The following is a 9622-nucleotide window of genomic DNA, read 5'->3' as shown; positions in this document are numbered from 1 at the left end:
CCACATGCCAGCCAGACCCGCCCCCTGGTGGGCTGAGCTGGCCACACACACACACAATAAATAAATGTAATAAATAAAAATAAATAAATATTAAAAAAAAAAATTCATTACAAGCGGCGGGGGAGATGGCTCAGTGGAGTAAGTGCTTCCCTGGCAAGCGCAAGGCTCTGAGTTTAATCCCTGGTTCCTCCAAAAACAAACATAAAATTCATTACAGCTAGGGATGGTGGTGCGTGTCCGTAACCCCTGCACTTGGGAGGATGAAGCAAGAGGATCACTGCGAGTTGAGCCTAGCCAGAGCTATATAGTGAACTCTTTTATTTATTATTTATTTTTTTATATTTTAGGGAAGGATCTACAGGGTGCTCAGGGTCTAACTACTAGATTGGACTGGTAGTGATCCGCCTGTTTACAGCCTCCCAAGAGCTGGGATTACAGGTGCACGCCACCATGCCCAGTCTTAATCGTTATCTCAGCGCAGGACGTGGCCGGCACAGCAAGCTTAGGGATCAAACCCCTGACCCCTTACCTGCTTGCAGGTGCTTTAATCCACTGAGCTATTTGGCTGGCCCTATATAGTGAGTTCAAGGCCAACCTGAACTGTACACCGTGAGACCCTATCTCTAAAAACAAAAGCAAACAAATAAAATGTATTGCATTACTATTTTGATTTTTTCCTATTACTTGCTCTGGGGCAGTATTTAATAATTAGCCTAAAATATGGCCTAGTGCGTGGATGGCAAAAGCTTTGCAGAGTCAGGCCAACCTACATTCAAATCCCATACCATTCCCAAACTCTGAAATACATTCACTGGCATCAGGTTCCTTTTCTGTAAAGAGAAGTACTTCACAGGGCTATGGAAAATTAATGATTTTATAGAAAGCTGTTAAATCTATGGTTGGCAAGAAAACCACCTTCATCCTCTACGAAGCTTAAAATCCATGTAGGGACTGAATATAATACAAGTCTTGCCTTGAAATCTAAATACTTTCTTACTAAGAATCAGTCTTCTTAGATCTTTTAGAAATTTATCATAAATAGCCACCTATTTCACACATTACCTTACCTTCAGAATTTTATTTATTTATTTATTTAAGTACCGGGGATCAAACCCAGGACAATGTACTTGCCAGGCAGGTGCTTAAGCCACTGAGCTATATTTCCCAGCCCACCTTCAGAATTCTTTAAAAATATGAGCAATTCAATCCACATGGCTTTCAAAATAAAAAGTATTAAGTGGTCAAAAGTACACAAAACCTAAACTTCATATATTTGCTCCCATTTGCCACATGGTAACTATGGTTCTGATGTCTCATCTTACCAAAAAGAGCAGCACTGGCAGGCTTCCATGCTATAAGCACAAGACTCTACCAATGCTTACAATCATCCTGCAAGGACTATTATTCCTGTTTTAGGTAAGAAAACTTAAGGCTCATAGAAATTACGAACTGGGTGTGGTAGCACACAACCTTAGGAGGCTGAGGCAGGAGGCTCACCATAAGACCAGCCTGGGCTATGGGTAGTGAGTTCAATGTCAGCCTAAACTAGATAGCTAGACCCTGACTTAAAAAAAAAAACAAAAAGGCTCTAGTAGAGATAAAGCAATTGCCTAGCATGCACAAGACCCTGGGTTCAATGGCTGATACCACAAAAGCAAAGACCACCTAAAAAATAAACATTTTCAGCTAACCTTAAACTACTTTTAATTTACAACCTTTCTGGTTCAGCTTCCCAGAGTGCTAGAATTACAGGACTACTACCATAACTTCTTTTTTTTTTTTTTTTTTTTGGCAGAACCAGGGATTGAACTCAGGCCCTTGCACTTGCCAGGGAAGCACTTATTCCACTGAGCCACTTCCCCGGCCCCCACATAACTTCTATTAGCTCTTAAAAATAATGTTAATTCCAGAAATAAATTTTTTTTTTCCTGTCTTGAGACAGGATTTCTGCTACTCAATTCAGGCTGGCCTAACTTGTAGTAACCCTCTGGAGTGTTGGGATAACAGGTGTGTATCACCACACCCAGCTTACAAATAAAATTTGCCTCAAATCATAATGATAAATTAGAAAAACTAAACACTTCATCACTACTATACCAGACCCTAAGAAAAATATAAATTCATCAGCACACTAACTCATAGCATGTAAAATAGAAAAAACTTCATGTTAGTACTGCATATTATTGCTGCTTCTCTCTTTTAGGTAGTTCTGGGGACCATGCACTTGAGGTGCTCTACCACTCAGCTATATAACCAACCTTATTTTGAGAAACTGTCTTCCCAAATTGTGCAAGCTGGCCTCAAAACTGTGATCCTCTCTGCCTTAGCTTCAAGTAGTTGGAACTGCAGGTATGCGCTCTACCATGCCACACCCAGCTGGATTATTTGGAGGGTTTTTTGTCTTTTCTTTTTTCTTTTTTTTCAGTACTAGGAATCAAACTCAAGACTGTGTGCTTGCCAGGCAGGTACTTATGCCACTGAGCTATATATCCATGGCTTTATTATACTGTTCAATTTGTTCCTTTTTATAATATGCAGTAAGTTCTAAATCCTGTGAACACCCATGTCTAATTCTGCCTCAAAATATTAAAGAAAGCTGTGTGACCCAATTAACTACACAACTATATAATACCAAAAAGTACAAAGAGGGTCCTAATATAAACCCATATAGCAAAAAGTTTGTTTTTTCTTGACAGTGGTAGGGATTAAACCTAAGGCCTTCACACTGAAACTACATCCCAAACCCCTTGCAAAGATATTTTGAGAAAAGGTTTTGCTAATAAATTGCCCAGGGTAGACACAACCTTCAGTTTCCCTGCCTCAGCCTCCCAGTGCTATGAGTACAAGCTTGTAACATCAGGCCTATCCCAAAGCCTTCCTTTTGAGGGCTGGTCAAATAGCTCAGTGGATTAAAGCGCCTGTGCTGGGGGTTCAATCCCTGGGCTTGCAGTGCAGGCCCTGCCTCTGGGGTGTGCTGAGACGGCAACTGAGACTGGGCATGGTGGCCTGTGCCTGTAATCCCAGCTCTTGGGAAGCTGTAAACAGGCAGATCACTACATGTCTGATCTAGTGGGGCCGGGGAGATAGCTCAGTAGGATAAGTGCTTGCCTGGCAAGTGCAAGGGCCCAAGTTCGATCCCCGGTTCTGCCAAAAAAAAAAAAAAAAAAAAGAACAATATAATGAAGAAGAGGATCCTGAACACCCTGTAGACCCTGCCCTAAAATACAAAAAAAAAAAAAAAAAAAAAAAAGAAAAGAAAAACCTTACTTTAAATCTTTATAAAGGATGCAAATTATACAAATAGCTGGTATTAGTCAGATGTAGTAATCCCAACACTTAGGATGCTGTGGCAGGAAAATCATCCTCAGTTTAAGTAGAACTAGATGGCAGGAAAAAAAAAAAAAAAAAAAAAAAAAAAGCTGGCATTAGCTGTTTTAAAACCCTCATCAACATCAGGAAAGCACTTTATTTTGTTTTGTTTTGGTTTTTTGGTGCCAAGGAACAAACCCAATGCGTTCTGCCACTAAATCTCCAGCCCTCAGGAAAGCTCTTCAAATCAGGAATAGTAGCACATGCCTATAATCCCAGCACTCTGAGAGGTTGAAGCAGATTAAAGTTCTTCAGCCTAGGAAATTTATTAGCCATTTAGGGGGACACCAGCTCAGATTTAAATGGGGGTAGGGGTAGGGATAGAGCTCAGTGCAAGGCCCTGGGAGGCTGAGTCAGGAAGATCACAAGTTTGAGCCTCACCTGGGCAACTCAGACCTTATCTCAAAATTAACACAGAAGCCTGGAGATGCAGCTTAGTGTAAAGTCCCTGAGTGCATTCCCCAGTACTCTGTGCTTATGCACTGCTGCTGCTGCTGGTGGTGGTGGTGGTGGATGAGGTAGGGTTGTTAAAAAACAAATTAATTTTTAAAATACTGTTTTCACTGCAAGCAGGCACAGGGGCTGGTGGTTCAATCCTTGGGCCTGCTGTGCAGGCAAGGCCCCCCTGCTGGCCTCGCCTCGCCTCCGAGGCAGCAATTGAGACTGGGCATGGTGGGCTATAAACAGGCAGATCACTACCAGCTGACCTACTAGTGAGATGATCTACTAGTGAGACCTTGAACACCCTGTAGACCCTTCCCTAAAATTAAAAAAAAAATAAAATAAAAATAAAAATACCGTTTTCAAGAACCCGCCAGATAGCTCAGCAAACTTAAGAGCCTGCTTAGGCAGAGAGCAGCGGCTGGGGTTGGATCCCAGGGTGCCGTGCTGACCCAGCCACTGGCGCACACTAAGACCGCAATTGTGACTGGGCATGGTGGCACAAGCCTGTAATCCTAGCACTTGGGAGGCCAAAAACAGGAGACTAACAAGTCCGATCTACACAGTAAGACCCTGTAGACCCTGTACTAAATATAAAAAAATACTGTTTTCACTGAAAACATTCCTACTTGGAAATAGTAAGCAATAGTAGGCTCCTGCTTAAAGGTTTGCATAGTGAGACCTTGTACCAAATACATTAAAATTAAACAAAAATAAAAGATTTAAAATCTTGAGACGAGAAATAAAATGTTATGTAACTGTACCTGTTTTTAAAAAAAAATTTATTTAGTACAGGGTCTACAGGGTCTCACTACACAGATCAGACTTCTAGTGATCCTTCCTGTTTTTCAGCCTCCCAAGTGCTGGGATTACAGGCACCACCATGCCCAGTCTCAATTGCCCTCTCAGTGCACCCCAGGGGTGGGCTTGGCATGGCAGACCAGGGATTTAACCCCCGGGGCCCAGTGTCTGCCTAAGGAGGCACTTTTAATCCACTGAGCTATCTGCCCAACCCTTATAACTGGAACTGTAGACTGTAAGAAAACTGCTACCAAGAACATTCAGAAAACTGGGAGCCAGGCAGCTTAAAAAATATCTACAGGGGCCAGGGAGATGGCTCAGTGGAATAAGCACTTCCCTGGCAAGCACAAGGGCCTGAATTCAATCCCCAGTTCCGGGGGGTGGGGGGGGACGACCTACAGTTCCAGCTGTTTAAGAAAACTGAAGCAGGAGAATCTCATGAGCCTAGGAGTTTGAGGCCAGCCTGGGCAACATGTGACCAACCAAGCAAGAACAAAAAAATAAATTTAGGAATGAAGACTGACTCAGTTGTAAAGTACTCGCCTAAAATGTACAATGTCCTGGGTTCATCCTCAGAACTGCAAACAAAACAAAAACCTGATTATAAAATTGGAAAATTTGGTCTCTCCTCTAAGTACCCTAAAAAAGCTTCAAAGTGGCAACATTACTTCAAATCAGCATGTACAAAATCTCTTCATATAATGTAGTCCTCTCATCCTTAGTGGCTATTTTCCTAACCCCCAGTGGATGCCTCAAACAAATCATATAGAATCCTATATATGTTGTGTCTTTCTCTATACAAACAGGCCTATGGAAAGCTTAATTTTTTTTCCCTCTAGTACTGGGATTGAACTCAGGACCCTCCACTTGCCAGGCAAGCACTTAGTCTACTGAGCTATCTCCCTGGCAGGCACAGTAAAATCTTAACAATAGTAAGTAGGTAGAGATGGAGCTAGGCATGTTCACATTTCTTTATGTTGGTACTGGGGACTGAACTCACATTAACAATGAGAGACATCATCTATCTTATCTGAGACAGGGTACCATTAAATTGTACCATCACACCCAGTTGTTTACTAGGATATAATTTTATTACTTTTAAAATACAACATTTGGCCAGGGTGGTGGCAGAGAACCTGTAAACCCAGCATCTGAGGGATGAGACAAGAGAATCACTGTGAGTTCAAGGCAAATCTGGGCTACATAAGCAAGTTGAAGGCTTCATTCAATCAATCTGATATGTACAGCTTCTCATAAATTTATATAATCCTCAATCAATCCTTAAGAATAGTCAATGCTGTGAAAAAGTGAAAGTGAAATGAGTCTAATGACATAAGGTGAGCTCTATTAGTCTCTCTCATTGACAGAGTTGTATTAGTTCTCTAAGATGTACTAATATGGCATTAACCTGTACAACCAACATGCACTAATAAAAAAATTTTGAAAAAGAAAAAAATTAAAGAACACTGTTTTAAAAAGGATCTCCAGGGCCTGGGAGATGGCTCAGTGGAATAAGCACTTCCCTGGCAAGTACAAGGGCCTGAGTTCAATCCCCAATTCCGCCAAAAATAAAATAAAAAGGATCTCCAGGAGATGGCTTGGTGGCATAAGCGTCTGACTGGCAAGTACAAGATCCTGAATTCAATTCCTGGCACCAAAAAAAGGAGGAAAAAAAAAGCAAGCCAGGTTCTGAAAAGTTCACTTACTAATAGCTCAGTGGATTAAAGTACCAGGTGCAGGGACCAGGGGTGCACTGAGACAACAACTTAGACTAGGCGTGGTGGTATGTGCCTATAATCCCAGTTTTTGGGAGGCTGTAAACAGGAGGATCACTACAAATCTGATCTAGTAGTAGTGAGACCCTGAACACCCTATAGACCCCTTCCCTGCCAAAAAAAGTTCACTTGTCCAAATCATTATGAAACCACGTCTTTCTCCAGTGTCATTAACCTTTCCATTACTATACATAACACAAAATCTATAATTCATGCTTGATACTTTCTTTTAAATAGGACCCACCTAAAATAAATTCTTAAAAAGGTCCCACCATATGTAATATACTCAGTAAGAATCCCTCTCCATACTCCAAAATGTGATCACCTTTTTTCTTTTACAAATAAAAAATGACTATTTGATGATGGGAAAGGAAGAAAGGAGATGATAGAAAGCTACTCTGGACAAATAGGGAGACTTCAAAAGTGAACTGCTCCTTCATCATCTTTTAAAATGAGGTTTTCCCTTAACATAGTTCCATAGCAACTTCAGGGTGGTCAGTGGCCATCACATCTTGTGGCTGAAAATTACTTACCAACTTTCTAAAAAAGTTGGAGCCAAACAGATAGCTCAGTAGAATAAGCACTTGCCTGGCAAGCACGAGGGCCTGAGTTCAAACCCCAGTTCCACAGAAAAAAAAAAGTAATATGCCCACAAGAAGACACAATAAAAGGCAAACACTAAAGGATGGGGATGTACTGTAGCTCCAATTGCAGAATACATGTACTTAGCATATGCAAGGTCTTGAATTCAATCTCCAGTACAACAAAGAAAGATGTGGCAAAACTGTAAGGTGAAGTAACAAAGTAAAACACACTATACCAAGGGGCTGGGAAGATAGTTCAGTAGAATAAGCATCTGCCTGGCAAGCACACGGTCCAGAGTTCAATCCCAGTAATGGGAAAAAAAAAAATTACAAATGAACAAAGAGGGGATGGTGAGACGACTCAGCAGTCTCAAGCACACAGACCTGGGTTTGATCCCCAGTACCGTATACTGTAGCAGCCCCATGCCATGCCAGCCACTGAAACTGGGCATGGTGGCACACACCTGTAATCCTAGCACTGGGAAGGCTAAGACAGGACTACATAAGAGCTGCGCAGCAAGACCTTGTACTAAATAAATGATTTTTTTTTAAAAAAAAAAAAAGAAAAGGAAGGGGGCCTGCCCCTTAGCTCAGTTCTTTAAGTGGCTGCTTCAACAAAGCAGTCAGGCTCAGGTTGCTGTGGTTCCATCCCCACAACTCAAGCCATCCAAACCTGCCCTGAAGGCATTCGGAGAAAAAAAAAAAAAAAAATCCTAAAAAAAGAAAAGGACAAAGAGTAAAGTCAATTCACTAGAGGGTTTTACTCAACACAGTTAAGTGATTTAAAAGAAAAAAAAAAGGAACTACTCCAAAATAGATACAGGTTATTTTACTGCCAGACTTACAGGAAACACAATTTCTAACCCTTTTTCTACATTGTTTCAAAAGAGAACACTGCTGTTTCCCAGGCTTGCCTCAAATTCATCCTCCTGCCTCAGTCTTGTCAGTAGCTGGGATTACAGGTACACGCTACTGCGAGGATTTTCTAACACTGTTTCTAATGGCAGTGTTAAGGATCCATGGGTCGCAGTGTGATCCCTGTACCTGGGGAGAAATGGCGGCAGGAATGAGGAAAAGATAGACAAGACAAAAGCTGCATTAGATGGTGACTTGTCTGCCTGACTAGTCAAGAGGATACTTTTGCAAACTCAGCAACACATGCCACAAAGTAGCCTAGTGACTAATAGCAGACATTAACCAGTCAGGATCCTTACCTCAGGACTGGGGTAGGTTGTCTGCTTTAGGCACTGAGGCCTAGTCCTGCCTACATACATTTGACTAATTTCTCAGCTTCCATGGCTCCCAACAACAAAGACTTGAGGCTATAGTAGTTAACAGAAACTAGGAGACAAATTCTAGAAACCAAGCCTGCATGAAATATATGGGGATTCTGAGGCGAGAAAATGGTGGAAGGGGACATAGTACACAGGATACCAATGATATAGTCTAATTCTCAAAATTTAAGATGTAGATTATAAAGCCTTAACTTGCTCACTCAGTGGGTAAGGGATAAGAATTACAACGCAGGGCTGGGGAGATGGGTCAGCAGGGAGACTGGCATAAGCACCTACCTAGCAAGTGCAAGGTCCCAAGGTCCCATTACAATGCAATCACTAATTTGCAGAAAGAAACCTCTTTTCAATGAGTTCCCAGGGGGTGCTTTTTGAAAGAGAGAAGGATGAAACCAGGAATCCTTTACAATCCTCATCCAGCTGCTCAAGAGGTTAAAGCAGGAAGACTGCTTAAGACCAGGGCAACACAGCAAGACCCAGAGAGGTTTGCCCTATGTTGTGCAAGCTGGCCCCACAACTCATTTTATCCTGGGCAATCAGGCACAAACGGATGTAATCGTTTTATTGGTCATCTTAACTAGTATTTAAAAAAAAAAAAGAAAGAAAGAAAGAACTACCCAGGGCCAAGGAGCTAGCTCAGCAGCATAAGTGCCTGCTTCGCAAGCACAAAGAGTGGGATTCAATCCCCACCATCACATGCCATGCCAGCCCAGCCACCGAAACCACTTATACCTCTGTAATCCTAGTGCTGGGGAGGGAGGCTGAGACAGGAATATCACTACAAGTCCAAGCTGCATAGTGAGACCCTGCACCAATACACACATACATACATACACAGACTGAAAAATTCTTCCTATATGTTATTCAGAACCATTCCCATTTTTTCTTATACTATTAACCATAATTTTTAGAAATGGTCATGGAGATTGCATAGAGCAGATCCAATTTGTTCTATTTTGATTCCTATGATGAAAGCTGTGGGGCCAGTCAAATAGTTCAACAGATTAAAGCGCCTGCAAGCAAGCACAGGGGTCAGGGGTTCAATCCCCAGGCCTGCTGCGGCAATTATTGAGACTGCGTGTGGTGGTGCGTGCCTGTAATCCCAGCTCTTGGGAAACTGTAAATAGGTGGATCACTACAAGTCTAATCTAGTAGTGAGACCCTGAACACCCTGTAGACCTTTCCCTAAAAATACTAAAAAAAAAAAAAAAAGCTGAATGTGTAAAGACTGGCCGCAAGTACCAACAAATAATACTATTAGCATTTTAAGTGAAAATGCCCCCCCACACACACACATAAATTTAAAAAAAAAAAAAAAAGAATAGGGCTGGTGAGATGGCTCAGTGGTCTAAAGCACCTA

The sequence above is a fragment of the Octodon degus genome, unplaced genomic scaffold, assembly GCF_000260255.1.
Source record: "Octodon degus isolate 3935 unplaced genomic scaffold, OctDeg1.0 scaffold00163, whole genome shotgun sequence".
Lineage (NCBI taxonomy): Eukaryota > Metazoa > Chordata > Mammalia > Rodentia > Octodontidae > Octodon > Octodon degus.
The sequence above is the reverse complement of the archived record's forward strand: the minus strand, read 5'-3'. Positions refer to the sequence as shown.